Source organism: Perissodus microlepis, chromosome 23, assembly GCF_051167445.1.
Source record: "Perissodus microlepis isolate ML-2025 ecotype Zambia chromosome 23, ASM5116744v1, whole genome shotgun sequence".
Classification (NCBI taxonomy): domain Eukaryota; kingdom Metazoa; phylum Chordata; class Actinopteri; order Cichliformes; family Cichlidae; genus Perissodus; species Perissodus microlepis.
In genome coordinates this window covers 4296328-4312658 of record NC_140482.1, presented here as the reverse complement: position 1 = coordinate 4312658, position 16331 = coordinate 4296328, and the positions used below count along the sequence as shown (strand labels likewise).

The following is a 16331-nucleotide window of genomic DNA, read 5'->3' as shown; positions in this document are numbered from 1 at the left end:
CATCTTTTATGTATTTGCTGGTCGTCTTATTTCTTCTATTTTGCAAGCACAGTGTTGCAATCATTGTCTTTGTGGTACAATGACACAGGTAGAATGCAGGTGTTTTCATGTAACATGATGCCAGAAAGATGAGTAATGTGTTTTGAAGAGAAGATAAAACATCATGTTTGAACAAAGATCAGCAGCAGACACGTCTGTGTGTGAGTTATTCAGGTTCAGGAAGAAGGTAATATGTCTGCAGAATTTGTAATTCTTATGAAGATATTGCTTGTACAATAAACAAAATCCCTTTAACTTCTTCTGGAGAGTGTCTTTATATATTTAGTCATTTTGGGGCGATCCTTTATTTAGTAGTAACCCTAGTCGGGGATATATATCAGAGTTTACTTTCAGATATGAGCATTGTGCTACCTGTGGATGAATGAATTATTTATTTATTTATTTATGTATTTTTTGAAAGACGGGCTCATGTAAAATATCTGAAAGTATGACAAAGCTCTCCTGTTACACTTTATGGACACCTGAGCTTCACCATGAGGGCCTGTCTTTATTCACTGAAATGCACTTTTATAATGAATTCACAGTAATCACTGACACCTTCAGAGCATTACATTCATTAAAGACGTCTTCTACACCTACTCTTCCAGACGACCGACACATACTTCAACCACTGCAGGTTAACCAGCCACTCATCAGTAAAGCAAAAACTAAATGTAAATGTCCTCATGTGGAAAAGACTGAAACACAACTCCCATATATCACTAATGTAACAGATCCATTTAGGGAGAGTGAGAACACTAGGCTGGATGTGTTTTAATGCAGGAACATTCATCATGTCTTGAGTTCAACAAATCATTTACATTTAATATGTGAGCTGGATGGTTACACGATACAATATGATTGTCAACAATAACTGCAATGAACGCTGGTTTGAGGGCGGAGTCAAGGAGGCCATTTACGTGAAAAGGGAAAGACCCTCTCTGAATCGAGGAGGGGGCCTAAGGGTACATCTGTCACCATCTTACAATGCTGTGATTGCAGCTGTTCTCCAACTCTCTGTAAATGGTACTCAAGACCATTGATCAGTGGTTGTTGATCAATGGTCATGAGAATTTGCATAATCATGATTAAGGAACTGACCTCCCAGCCCATTGTTCCTTCAGTCGGCTGGTTCCTCTGACTGAAAACGCTACGTCCAGAAGAACAGAATCAACTTTTGGAGATTTACTTCCCTGGATGATTGAGCACGCATCAAGACCTTTTAATCAGGCCAACAAATATCTTGTACTCAATTTTAGCAGCAGCCATTGTGACACTGATGATAAAACTTGTGTAAAAGTGCGAAGCTGTAAAAAAGTAATGATAAAAAAGCATTTTTGTAGCTGAATGTTACTGGATAGCTGTTTCATCTGTAACACATCAAAATAACCTGCTAAGGTTTAATAGGCTATAAGGAACACACTCACTTCCTGAGCCCTGGGCAATAAGAGACGTTTTGTGTTTTATAATTTATTGATATGTTTGATCCTTTCTGACCTGCGTTAATGGAGCCATTAGAGCACCATGTCCGCTACAATAGTTCTGTAGTTTGATGCTTGAGTCGTTGCAGACTTGTTGAAACTCCCTCACCCGTCAAAGCAGCGTCTTTGTTATTCGAGTCCAGCAGATGGCAGTGTTTCACTGTCTGACGGCTGTCTGAAGCTTCAGCTGGATTATCCGTTTGCTATGTTTGCCATGTTACAGTGGGGAGGAAAAACTCCCTTTTAACAGGAATATCTAGACATGAGTGATTACTGCAGTGGGGCACTATCTGTGCTATCTATAAGAAATGTTAGGAACAATAAAACTCTGAGGATCAGGGCTCCATTTCACTCCAGTGTTCAGTGGCATTTTAAGAGAGTGAATACCGACGCTAAATGTCTTTGTAAAGCAAAAGCACGTTGTTAGCCTTTACAGAGCAAAGCTATGGATCAATGTGCAGTGAAGAAAAATCGAGGTGGCCAGTCTGTCCTTTCCTAACCAATCACAGAGCTCCTTACATTGTTGCGCTGGAGAATAACTAAATATAATATAAAGATGATATTGAAAATAATCTTTTGTAGAGTCACTACTTAGTGGGCAGAGGACAGTTATCACTTTGCTGGATGCTTTAAAGTCGCATGTTCTGTATTTGCTGTATGCAGATTAACAGGATATTAACAGATTAACAGCTTTCATTAGACTTCATATGATAATCAACAGTGAAGTGTTTCTCTTTCAGTGTTTATTCTTGCTCATTGAATGATCTCTGTTCAGATAATATGCTGCACTCATCTCATGTTTCTTTAAATACGGCATCACTTGTCCAGCTGTCAAACTCTGAAAGAGTTACAGTTTCACCACTGAGCACTTTGAACGGTTATTTTTTTATTTAAAAGTATTTATTTGAGCTGCATTATCATCAATACGACAAAAACAGTGACTTCAACAAAAATGTATCTAAAAATATTTAGGGGGAAATGTTCCTACACCCCTCATGTAAATGTTACACCTCCAAAAGGGAGAAATAATCAGAATAAGGCGTAATCATTGTCTTGATAATAATGACCATGAAAATGAAACTAGGCCTACCTTTAGTTCAGCACACTCAGTGTTACATAAAGACATGCGAACATCCCATCATCCATTCTGGAGCCTACTTTTAAAAGAGCGAGCTGTTTATTCTGGCTGAGTAGCAAACAGAACCAACCATGAAAACCTAAACTGGGAAAACACTCGGAAACCTTGAACACTGGGAATATGGAGACACAGGGGGTAGGTGAACAGACACTCTGACAAAGGACAGAGGAAAACAGACAATATATACACTGAGGGGTGATCAGGGAAGTGGACAAACATGGGAACACAGACTAGGATTATCAAAATAAGACAAGAAGTAGCACGAACACAGAGACTGAGATAAGGACGCATAAGCTTGACACTAGGATGGAAATAAACAAACATGCGACCACACGACGGACTGGGGAGACAAGGACAACAGACAAAGAGAGGGACACTGGAAACAGGTAAAGGAGACAAAACCCAGAGACAGCACTAAGACACAAAGAGAGGGAGAGACAAGATGGGCTGGGGACACTAAGGGGACGCTGAAGACAGAACACAGAGACGAAGGCTATGACAGACGTTACGTGACAACAAGACTGACATCCACAGGAGACACAGAAAAAACAATAATCAGAAAATTCACGAATGCAGGAAAAGTAAACTAGGAAACTTCAGTTACTATAAGAACACAACAATAATGATTAAGCAACATTCAAAAGTCCATCAACACAAAACTCTGGGACAAAGACCCAGAACCATGACACACAGACACTGACAGTGTTCTTGTTAATGCTCATCCTCCTCTGGATCTTATTTAATTAGCTAAAGTGGACGGCAGTCTTTCATATTCTGATATTATTAATAGTTTACCTGTATTAGACTCTTTCAGTCCACCTGAATCACACAAAACAACATGTTACAAGCTGTTTTGCTGCTGGCTCAGTGAATTTGAATTTGGTGCATGTTACATCTCTCTGTTCAGATATGATGTTGTACTCATTTATTCCTTTATTCAAATAAGAGCAGTTATTGTTCATTTAATCAAACGCTGTTCAATCATCCATGTAATGAAAACTTTGATTCTGTTCATGTCACGATCCTGAGTCTTTTGACCCAGCGTTTTGAGTTTGAGTTTATTTCTATGTTTAAGTCCATTGTTCATCTCTATTATGCCTAGGTTGTCATTACAGTTCTTTGTTATTAGCAGTGTAGGGACTAACGCGTTACAGTAACTACGTTATTATTGAGGTAACGAGCACGGTAACTCATTATTATGCCAAAATCAGGAACGCCTTAATCGTTACTGGGATTTGGATAGGGTCTTTATTCGTTACTTTGCGTGTTGCGTTCGACTTACCTCGTAAATCAAAACACGGACCTGGGAATGATGTCTCGCTGGAGTAAACGGCGATCTGGTTAGCCTCGTCAGAGAAGTCGGGATTCCAATATGCATGAAAATGCCCTCAAAAACTGTTGTTTTGCTGGCCCTGTACAAAAATAAATGACTATTAAACACATATGCAGCCATAGCTGGACTCGGTGGGCCGATGGTGATTTTTCGTTTTTATGGGCCGAAGTTTTTTTTTCTTTTCTTTTGTTTTTTGTATAAACAATGAAAGGTGGTGGATTGGCCAGATGCTGGCAGATGTGTAAAAATAACTCAATTGTTTGGTGGTGGCTATGGCGGAGCTTCCACAGATTCAGTAACATTAGCAAGTGGTGGAGGCCAGCAGGTGGATGAGGGAACAAGGGAAAGGGGAGGCAGGAGGAGGGCAGACCCGAGGCGGCCGCCGATCCGAGTGTCAGGTGAACTGAACTTCAGGTAAGAAGCTATGACCTGCAGTCTATCTGGGTCAGATATGAACCAAGTTTAGGTGGAGTTTATTTTCATTGTGCTGACTTTTTACAGTCAGTTACAATCGACTATGCGCACCTTAGCATATGCTACTTCCGGTGGGGAATCTCCCGTAGGGCGCTTCGTTTCCGGTGTGATATTCGCGTCTTGTTTAAGGTCAGATTTTCCATAAAAAGTCAACCAAATGGACAAATCAAGCGGTGATTTACATTTCTCAAGATGTCTTGGGCATTTATCGAATATATATGTAGATGATGTTCATCAACTTGTCGATATTTTTCTATCGCGCCTCAGAGCAAAAGAGAGAAAGGACTGAAATTTCTCAGTATTTTTATATAGAGTCCCCTCGTTTATCGCAGGTGTTACGTTCTAAAAATAACCAGCGATAGGTGAAATCTGCGAAGTAGCCAGCTTTATTTTTTACAATTATTTTAGATCTTTTAAGGCTGTAAAACCCGTCACTACACACTTTATACACCTTTCTCAGACAGGCATGGACAGTTTCACACTTTTCTTTCTTGTTTCCATTATAGAATGAAACCAAAGATCAAAACCTGTTTTCAGTCCCAGTGCTTGTGTACAGTTAAAAAATTGAAACAAAAATCATCTCAGCAGCTTATCGGAGACACTCTCGTGATTCTGTTGTAGAGCAGAGCTTCAGCTCAGTGTGACTTCATGAGTCTGAAAGCTCCAGGATGACAAAAATACACCAACATCATTCCTCACTTTACTTTCTGGACAAAGATGCGGTTACACAAGAAAAGCTGCTGATGTGTGAAGATTTATACTCAAATTATATTCTTGTATTTGTATCTTGTATGTGTTAGTTGAAGTTTCCAAATAGAAAAAAATCTTTTACTTCAAATGATCTTAAGAGACTGTGTGCTCTCTGTGAATCCAACACTGAGCCGTTAAAAACAAAAATGTATCATTTTATTTGTATTACTATGGGAAAAAAAGCCATTTTGAAGCTGTAATTATTTTCTAATGTCTGACAGGCGTGTTCGGGTCAGTGTGGCTGTGAGGAACAGGCCTCTTATTGATGCTGTAATACAGTATTTTTTATATTTTGACCTTGTAGTCTCCAAACTGCACAAACATATTTTTTAAATAAAAGCTGTTGCACACGTTCTTCTCTCTGCCAAAGCAACACTGTCCTGTTAATAGGATTTATTTTATTCATATATAACTTTGTAAAAAGCATTTTAATGCTGTGAGTAAGGATTTTACCGCTGGGTGACTGTTACGCGGCTCAGCTCAGTCGGACCAGGATGGCCGAGTGGTGAAGGCGTTGGACTTAAGCTCCAATGGATATGTGTCCACGTGGGTTCAAACCCCACTCCTGGTAGAGAAATAAACCTATAGCCAGCGTACAAATGATCCAGAGGGACTGGAGAAGATTGTGTCTGTTTTCTTAGGAGTGACAAAGCCACACGGACTTTTGGATGTGCTGAAAATTCATGTGGATGTGTCCTGTTGAATACAAAAATGGCTGTGGTGTGGAGGATGATCCAATCCAACATTATTTATAAAGCACTTTAAAGTACCCAGCGCAGGACCAAAGTGCTGTACAGTAAATAAGTAAAAAAAACAAACAGTAGAATAAAACAAAACAGAATAAAATAAAACACATAGTAAAGATTAAAACAGCCCTATATTAAAAAAACAAGACAGAACAGCATATAATCAACTAAAACAACTAACATAAAAATAAACTAAAACTAACATCTTACAAGGTGTCAAAGGTCGGAGTGAAGAGATGAGTTTTCAGGAGTGATTTAAAAACAGGCTGAGAAGAGGTCTGTCTAATCTCTAAAGGCAGATCGTTCCACAGTTTGGGAGATGCTGCAGCAAAAGCACGATGTCCTCTAAGTTTCCACTCAGTCCTGGGTACATTCAGGAACAGCTGACCAGCTGACGTATAAGGCTGTAGCAGCTCAGAGAGATAAGATGGGGCTAGGCCATCGAGGGCTTTAAAAGCAAATAAAAGAATTTTAAAATGAATCCTATGAAATGGGCAGCCACTGAAGTGAAGCTGAAATAAGGGAGATGTGCTCAAACTTTCGAGTGGCAGTTAAAAGACGACCTGCAGCATTTTGCACCCTCTGTAGATGAGTAATGTATGAAGCACGGACCCCCACATAAAGTGCATTAAAGTAATCCAGCCGAGTGCTAACAATGGCGTGGATAACTGTCTCAAAGTGTTGCCGCGAAAGAATTGGCTTTATTTTATCAGCTGCCTGAGGTGAAAGAAGCCTGATTTTACCACTGCCTTAATCTGACTTTCAAGCTTCAGTTCAGAGTTCACTATGACCCCCAGGTTTGTGACAGCTGGCTTATCAGTCACTTTAATTTTAAAACTGTGTAATTTTAAAATTGTGTATATACTGTATACTCTGTGCATTTATTATCTCACTCTTATTGCCTGTTTATGCCCTTTCCTTATCTTCAACGTCATGCTGCTCTGTTGTATCATAATTGCCCCTTGAGGATAAATAAAGTCTTTCTCATTCTGATTGTGATTCTCTGATTATACTGGGCCAAGGTATCTAAATTCACATTGGGGGTCTCAGTGGGGCTACCAAAAACCATCACCTTAGTCTTTTTGTCACTGAATTTTAAAAAGTTAAGAGACATCCAAGCCTTCATGTCATCAAGACACTGAGGTAATGGCTGTACGGAATATGGGCCTTTTTTCTTTATAGGGACATAGATCTGACAGTCATCAGCAAAAAAGGGAAATGCAATGCCGTATTTTCCCAGCATAGAACCAAGAGGGAGCAGATGCAAAGAAATGAGGAGGGGGCCGAGAACTGAGCCCTGTGGGACACCACTCAAGAGAGGAGCAGAAGATGACACATGGTCACAGAGAGTTGTCTTCTACTGAGGCTGAAATAAGTTCATGTAGTTTTAGAAATTTCCACTGAACAGTCTATTACAGTGTCACAACTAAGCATATGCATAGGAACTTAAACACTTTAATTGAGAATAATAGAAATTTTCCATTCCATTATCCATGCTCCATGCAGATGAACTCAACACTTCCTTCACTTTGTGCCCGCACAAGTCTGTCAGATCTGTGTATTTATATGAATGTGATGTGGTGTTTTTCCTGCAAGTCTCTGTTAACTATGAACCAAAACTGTTTGATTGTTTTTATAATGAGATTAAATTCCACTTGCCACATATTGTTTGGCTTTTTTTCTCTCTAACTTACTATGTCTCCATCTTATTGGCTCCCTAGTAAATGTGTTTTGTCCGTTTAATCAGTTATTGACAGTGAGGTGCTGTATTAGGTTTTATGGCTGTTACTGTCAAAAGGAAATATTCCCTATGAGAGGTCTGTAATTAGCAGCTGGGAAATGGTCAGCGAGGCGCTTTTGTGCTTAAAAGAAAGCAGGAAGAAACTAGAGAGAGAAGGAAGGAGTAGTGACAGTTTTAGCGCCCTCTGCAGTTTGTGTGTTGAAGTGCAAAAGCTTACAGCACCTGGTATTCCCAGGCGGTCTCCCATCCAAGTACTGACCAGGCCCGACCCTGCTTAGCTTCCGAGATCAGACGAGATCGGGCGTGTTCAGGGTGGTATGGCCGTAAGCGAAAGCAAAGCTGTCAAAAAGACCTTTTATCGGTGGCAAATGTCACACAGTTTGATATATATTATTGTGCTAAACGTCATATGTTACAGCGACAACATTGAGCTGCACAAATGATTTTCTCGCAGTAACATCGCGATAAGAAGACATGTTCGTTGATTACAGCACAGTGTAAAAGTGACAGAGAGCACACAGTGTGTTCGGACGATTTGGAAGTCCAACATTTTTGTGGTTTGGAGATTTTAACTTAAATATAGAAAACAAAAAACGTAAGCGTGTATGTGTCGTTACAGCATGTATAAAAAGGCCGTTTCTGAGGTGTGCTTTCGCTTAACAGCGTGTCTGAACTGCACTTGACTTGATCTCTGCTCATCTCCAGGCTTCACTTCTCATTCGGTAAGAACTCGTTGGCTTTTGTATACTTCCAAGAAAGAGGGAGAACTTACTCTCCTGCCACACTTATACTCACATTCACATATACTCATATCCAGACATTGGCTTAAAAAACATGCTGGCATCATCTGGCTTCTGTGAGGATGCATATCATACATATGTAATGCAAGTACTGCATGTCAGGATGGAGGCCTGTCTTTACTGATTTATGTTCAAATGAAGTTTATCTTTAATTCCACCTTCAGGGCATTTCAGTCGCTGAAGTCATCTTCACCACCTGCTCTTCCAGAATACGGACTCGTGCCTGAACACCTGCAGTTAACCAACCAAACACTGATCAGTAAAGCAAAAAAAGGTACATGTTCTCATTTGGAAAAATTTGAATTACAAGTTTTATAAATTTCTAATATAATAATTACATTTAGCAAAAATGTTGTCTCTTTGTGATCACATCTATTATCAATATCAGTGCTTACACAGCCGTGACGTGTATGAAGATAACATTTTTTTGTGACAGCTATTTCCTAACTGCATCCTTCAGGCCTGGTGGGTGTGGCCCTGCCAGGTGGTTGGCCACACCTGAAGACCATCACACAGCTGATCAAGCCTTGTCGGAGGAGCTACTTAAGAATGCGGTGGCGCTCTCTCTGACGCTGGATCATTGCGTGACTTCACGTTAGTCTCTCGGCCAGTCAGTACGGATAGTCTGCCGCATTGTATGTGTCTTACGGCTGCCTGTTTGTTATCTCCCCAGGAGAAGCGTGGAGACGAGAGGGCAGCGAGCACGGGGTGCTCAGACACTGAGGAGCGGAGACAAGGAACACTAGCACTGGGAAGAGGACATTTCACGGGAGTCGGGAACGCACTGCTGTCCGCAAGTTAGGTGTAATACATGTAGTCAATCTAATGAATCAATATTACATGTAAAAAGTACAGAGCTGAAAATAAAACTAAAATATAACGGTAAATGAACTGGTTCTTGTATAAAACTTTTCTACTCTCTACAACTTGCCTCATTCATGCACTCACTTTTTTCTATGCTTTTTCTCTGTAAGTGCTTTCTATCTAACAGTAATACGCATTCATCCTCCCGATGGATGCATCGGAGAGCAACTTGGGGTTGGTGTCTTGCCCAAGGATATTTGGCATGCAGGCTGGAGCAGGCGGGGATTGAACCAGCAACTTTCTGATTAGTAGGTTTCCTACCTGAGCTACAGAAACCCCAATTTGTGGTGTTCTGGAAACAACACGTTCTCATCCCAACAGGTAACGATGCTATGTGACAAATCATCGGTATGTGTAAATGTGTTTTTTGTTCTAATCATGAATCGCTTTGTAAAACAAGACCTGATAGGGTTAAGGTTAAAGTTATGGTTAGAGTCAATGTTAGGGATAGGGCTGGAATGGACGGCTGGAGCCTCTCCTCCAAGTGTGTGTTACTGCCGCGAACAGCATTCTGTTGTATTCTGTTGTATGCTTTTCTCTGTAAGCGCTTCGAGCCTGTACTTTTTTGCTTTAACTGAGTAATGAAGTTGAATCAGTACTTTAACTTTCACTGGAACAATAGTATTTTTACTTCTACTTAAGTAGAGAATGTCTGATCTTTTGCCAACTCTGGCTGTCTCTCAGTCTTGGAATACCCACTTGTTGTCCAGCGGTGTCCTGGGAATATGGGAACTAGACAGACTGGGGAAACAATGGGAGGAGACACAAAGATGGAATCACTTTTACCATCTTTTATGTATTTGCTGGTCGTCTTATTTCTTCTATTTTGCAAGCACAGTGTTGCAATCATTGTCTTTGTGGTACAATGACACAGGTAGAATGCAGGTGTTTTCATGTAACATGATGCCAGAAAGATGAGTAATGTGTTTTGAAGAGAAGATAAAACATCATGTTTGAACAAAGATAAGCAGCAGACACGTCTGTGTGTGAGTTATTCAGGTTCAGGAAGAAGGTAATATGTCTGCAGAATTTGTAATTCTTATGAAGATATTGCTTGTACAATAAACAAAATCCCTTTAACTTCTTCTGGAGAGTGTCTTTATATATTTAGTCATTTTGGGGCGATCCTTTATTTAGTAGTAACCCTAGTCGGGGATATATATCAGAGTTTACTTTCAGATATGAGCATTGTGCTACCTGTGGATGAATGAATTATTTATTTATGTATTTTTTGAAAGACGGGCTCATGTAAAATATCTGAAAGTATGACAAAGCTCTCCTGTTACACTTTATGGACACCTGAGCTTCACCATGAGGGCCTGTCTTTATTCACTGAAATGCACTTTTATAATGAATTCACAGTAATCACTGACACCTTCAGAGCATTACATTCATTAAAGACGTCTTCTACACCTACTCTTCCAGACGACCGACACATACTTCAACCACTGCAGGTTAACCAGCCACTCATCAGTAAAGCAAAAACTAAATGTAAATGTCCTCATGTGGAAAAGACTGAAACACAACTCCCATATATCACTAATGTAACAGATCCATTTAGGGAGAGTGAGAACACTAGGCTGGATGTGTTTTAATGCAGGAACATTCATCATGTCTTGAGTTCAACAAATCATTTACATTTACATTTAATATGTGAGCTGGATGGTTACACGATACAATATGATTGTCAACAATAACTGCAATGAACGCTGGTTTGAGGGCGGAGTCAAGGAGGCCATTTACGTGAAAAGGGAAAGACCCTCTCTGAATCGAGGAGGGGGCCTAAGGGTACATCTGTCACCATCTTACAATGCTGTGATTGCAGCTGTTCTCCAACTCTCTGTAAATGGTACTCAAGACCATTGATCAGTGGTTGTTGATCAATGGTCATGAGAATTTGCATAATCATGATTAAGGAACTGACCTCCCAGCCCATTGTTCCTTCAGTCGGCTGGTTTCTCTGACTGAAAACGCTACGTCCAGAAGAACAGAATCAACTTTTGGAGAGTTACTTCCCTGGATGATTGAGCACGCATCAAGACCTTTTAATCAGGCCAACAAATATCTTGTACTCAATTTTAGCAGCAGCCATTGTGACACTGATGATAAAACTTGTGTAAAAGTGCGAAGCTGTAAAAAAGTAATGATAAAAAAGCATTTTTGTAGCTGAATGTTACTGGATAGCTGTTTCATCTGTAACACATCAAAATAACCTGCTAAGGTTTAATAGGCTATAAGGAACACACTCACTTCCTGAGCCCTGGGCAATAAGAGACGTTTTGTGTTTTATAATTTATTGATATGTTTGATCCTTTCTGACCTGCGTTAATGGAGCCATTAGAGCACCATGTCCGCTACAATAGTTCTGTAGTTTGATGCTTGAGTCGTTGCAGACTTGTTGAAACTCCCTCACCCGTCAAAGCAGCGTCTTTGTTATTCGAGTCCAGCAGATGGCAGTGTTTCACTGTCTGACGGCTGTCTGAAGCTTCAGCTGGATTATCCGTTTGCTATGTTTGCCATGTTACAGTGGGGAGGAAAAACTCCCTTTTAACAGGAATATCTAGACATGAGTGATTACTGCAGTGGGGCACTATCTGTGCTATCTATAAGAAATGTTAGGAACAATAAAACTCTGAGGATCAGGGCTCCATTTCACTCCAGTGTTCAGTGGCATTTTAAGAGAGTGAATACCGACGCTAAATGTCTTTGTAAAGCAAAAGCACGTTGTTAGCCTTTACAGAGCAAAGCTATGGATCAATGTGCAGTGAAGAAAAATCGAGGTGGCCAGTCTGTCCTTTCCTAACCAATCACAGAGCTCCTTACATTGTTGCGCTGGAGAATAACTAAATATAATATAAATATAATATAAAGATGATATTGAAAATAATCTTTTGTAGAGTCACTACTTAGTGGGCAGAGGACAGTTATCACTTTGCTGGATGCTTTAAAGTCGCATGTTCTGTATTTGCTGTATGCAGATTAACAGGATATTAACAGATTAACAGCTTTCATTAGACTTCATATGATAATCAACAGTGAAGTGTTTCTCTTTCAGTGTTTATTCTTGCTCATTGAATGATCTCTGTTCAGATAATATGCTGCACTCATCTCATGTTTCTTTAAATACGGCATCACTTGTCCAGCTGTCAAACTCTGAAAGAGTTACAGTTTCACCACTGAGCACTTTGAACGGTTATTTTTTTATTTAAAAGTATTTATTTGAGCTGCATTATCATCAATACGACAAAAACAGTGACTTCAACAAAAATGTATCTAAAAATATTTAGGGGGAAATGTTCCTACACCCCTCATGTAAATGTTACACCTCCAAAAGGGAGAAATAATCAGAATAAGGCGTAATCATTGTCTTGATAATAATGACCATGAAAATGAAACTAGGCCTACCTTTAGTTCAGCACACTCAGTGTTACATAAAGACATGCGAACATCCCATCATCCATTCTGGAGCCTACTTTTAAAAGAGCGAGCTGTTTATTCTGGCTGAGTAGCAAACAGAACCAACCATGAAAACCTAAACTGGGAAAACACTCGGAAACCTTGAACACTGGGAATATGGAGACACAGGGGGTAGGTGAACAGACACTCTGACAAAGGACAGAGGAAAACAGACAATATATACACTGAGGGGTGATCAGGGAAGTGGACAAACATGGGAACACAGACTAGGATTATCAAAATAAGACAAGAAGTAGCACGAACACAGAGACTGAGATAAGGACGCATAAGCTTGACACTAGGATGGAAATAAACAAACATGCGACCACACGACGGACTGGGGAGACAAGGACAACAGACAAAGAGAGGGACACTGGAAACAGGTAAAGGAGACAAAACCCAGAGACAGCACTAAGACACAAAGAGAGGGAGAGACAAGATGGGCTGGGGACACTAAGGGGACGCTGAAGACAGAACACAGAGACGAAGGCTATGACAGACGTTACGTGACAACAAGACTGACATCCACAGGAGACACAGAAAAAACAATAATCAGAAAATTCACGAATGCAGGAAAAGTAAACTAGGAAACTTCAGTTACTATAAGAACACAACAATAATGATTAAGCAACATTCAAAAGTCCATCAACACAAAACTCTGGGACAAAGACCCAGAACCATGACACACAGACACTGACAGTGTTCTTGTTAATGCTCATCCTCCTCTGGATCTTATTTAATTAGCTAAAGTGGACGGCAGTCTTTCATATTCTGATATTATTAATAGTTTACCTGTATTAGACTCTTTCAGTCCACCTGAATCACACAAAACAACATGTTACAAGCTGTTTTGCTGCTGGCTCAGTGAATTTGAATTTGGTGCATGTTACATCTCTCTGTTCAGATATGATGTTGTACTCATTTATTCCTTTATTCAAATAAGAGCAGTTATTGTTCATTTAATCAAACGCTGTTCAATCATCCATGTAATGAAAACTTTGATTCTGTTCATGTCACGATCCTGAGTCTTTTGACCCAGCGTTTTGAGTTTGAGTTTATTTCTATGTTTAAGTCCATTGTTCATCTCTATTATGCCTAGGTTGTCATTACAGTTCTTTGTTATTAGCAGTGTAGGGACTAACGCGTTACAGTAACTACGTTATTATTGAGGTAACGAGCACGGTAACTCATTATTATGCCAAAATCAGGAACGCCTTAATCGTTACTGGGATTTGGATAGGGTCTTTATTCGTTACTTTGCGTGTTGCGTTCGACTTACCTCGTAAATCAAAACACGGACCTGGGAATGATGTCTCGCTGGAGTAAACGGCGATCTGGTTAGCCTCGTCAGAGAAGTCGGGATTCCAATATGCATGAAAATGCCCTCAAAAACTGTTGTTTTGCTGGCCCTGTACAAAAATAAATGACTATTAAACACATATGCAGCCATAGCTGGACTCGGTGGGCCGATGGTGATTTTTCGTTTTTATGGGCCGAAGTTTTTTTTTCTTTTCTTTTGTTTTTTGTATAAACAATGAAAGGTGGTGGATTGGCCAGATGCTGGCAGATGTGTAAAAATAACTCAATTGTTTGGTGGTGGCTATGGCGGAGCTTCCACAGATTCAGTAACATTAGCAAGTGGTGGAGGCCAGCAGGTGGATGAGGGAACAAGGGAAAGGGGAGGCAGGAGGAGGGCAGACCCGAGGCGGCCGCCGATCCGAGTGTCAGGTGAACTGAACTTCAGGTAAGAAGCTATGACCTGCAGTCTATCTGGGTCAGATATGAACCAAGTTTAGGTGGAGTTTATTTTCATTGTGCTGACTTTTTACAGTCAGTTACAATCGACTATGCGCACCTTAGCATATGCTACTTCCGGTGGGGAATCTCCCGTAGGGCGCTTCGTTTCCGGTGTGATATTCGCGTCTTGTTTAAGGTCAGATTTTCCATAAAAAGTCAACCAAATGGACAAATCAAGCGGTGATTTACATTTCTCAAGATGTCTTGGGCATTTATCGAATATATATGTAGATGATGTTCATCAACTTGTCGATATTTTTCTATCGCGCCTCAGAGCAAAAGAGAGAAAGGACTGAAATTTCTCAGTATTTTTATATAGAGTCCCCTCGTTTATCGCAGGTGTTACGTTCTAAAAATAACCAGCGATAGGTGAAATCTGCGAAGTAGCCAGCTTTATTTTTTACAATTATTTTAGATTTTTTAAGGCTGTAAAACCCGTCACTACACACTTTATACACCTTTCTCAGACAGGCATGGACAGTTTCACACTTTTCTCTCTTGTTTCCATTATAGAATGAAACCAAAGATCAAAACCTGTTTTCAGTCCCAGTGCTTGTGTACAGTTAAAAAATTGAAACAAAAATCATCTCAGCAGCTTATCGGAGACACTCTCGTGATTCTGTTGTAGAGCAGAGCTTCAGCTCAGTGTGACTTCATGAGTCTGAAAGCTCCAGGATGACAAAAATACACCAACATCATTCCTCACTTTACTTTCTGGACAAAGATGCGGTTACACAAGAAAAGCTGCTGATGTGTGAAGATTTATACTCAAATTATATTCTTGTATTTGTATCTTGTATGTGTTAGTTGAAGTTTCCAAATAGAAAAAAATCTTTTACTTCAAATGATCTTAAGAGACTGTGTGCTCTCTGTGAATCCAACACTGAGCCGTTAAAAACAAAAATGTATCATTTTATTTGTATTACTATGGGAAAAAAAGCCATTTTGAAGCTGTAATTATTTTCTAATGTCTGACAGGCGTGTTCGGGTCAGTGTGGCTGTGAGGAACAGGCCTCTTATTGATGCTGTAATACAGTATTTTTTATATTTTGACCTTGTAGTCTCCAAACTGCACAAACATATTTTTTAAATAAAAGCTGTTGCACACGTTCTTCTCTCTGCCAAAGCAACACTGTCCTGTTAATAGGATTTATTTTATTCATATATAACTTTGTAAAAAGCATTTTAATGCTGTGAGTAATGATTTTACCGCTGGGTGACTGTTACGCAGCTCAGCTCAGTCGGACCAGGATGGCCGAGTGGTGAAGGCGTTGGACTTAAGCTCCAATGGATATGTGTCCACGTGGGTTCAAACCCCACTCCTGGTAGAGAAATAAACCTATAGCCAGCGTACAAATGATCCAGAGGGACTGGAGAAGATTGTGTCTGTTTTCTTAGGAGTGACAAAGCCACACGGACTTTTGGATGTGCTGAAAATTCATGTGGATGTGTCCTGTTGAATACAAAAATGGCTGTGGTGTGGAGGATGATCCAATCCAACATTATTTATAAAGCACTTTAAAGTACCCAGCGCAGGACCAAAGTGCTGTACAGTAAATAAGTAAAAAAAACAAACAGTAGAATAAAACAAAACAGAATAAAATAAAACACATAGTAAAGATTAAAACAGCCCTATATTAAAAAAACAAGACAGAACAGCATATAATCAACTAAAACAACTAACATAAAAATAAACTAAAACTAACATCTTA

At 39.9% G+C, this 16331-nt stretch overlaps 3 non-coding genes across 3 annotated transcripts; 2 read left to right on the top strand and 1 right to left on the bottom strand.

Annotated features, from left to right (window-relative positions):
• Positions 1–5703: 5703 nt before the first annotated feature.
• trnal-uaa (transfer RNA leucine (anticodon UAA)) lies at positions 5704–5786 on the top strand. Its single transcript has one exon. It is a non-coding gene; the product is annotated as a tRNA-Leu (tRNA).
• Positions 5787–7912: 2126 nt separating this feature from the next.
• LOC146360776 (5S ribosomal RNA) lies at positions 7913–8031 on the bottom strand. The gene has a single exon (XR_014799604.1). It is a non-coding gene; the product is annotated as a 5S ribosomal RNA (ribosomal RNA).
• A 7833-nt stretch (positions 8032–15864) lies between these two features.
• trnal-uaa (transfer RNA leucine (anticodon UAA)) lies at positions 15865–15947 on the top strand. Its single transcript has one exon. It is a non-coding gene; the product is annotated as a tRNA-Leu (tRNA).
• The last annotated feature ends 384 nt before the right edge of the window (positions 15948–16331 follow it).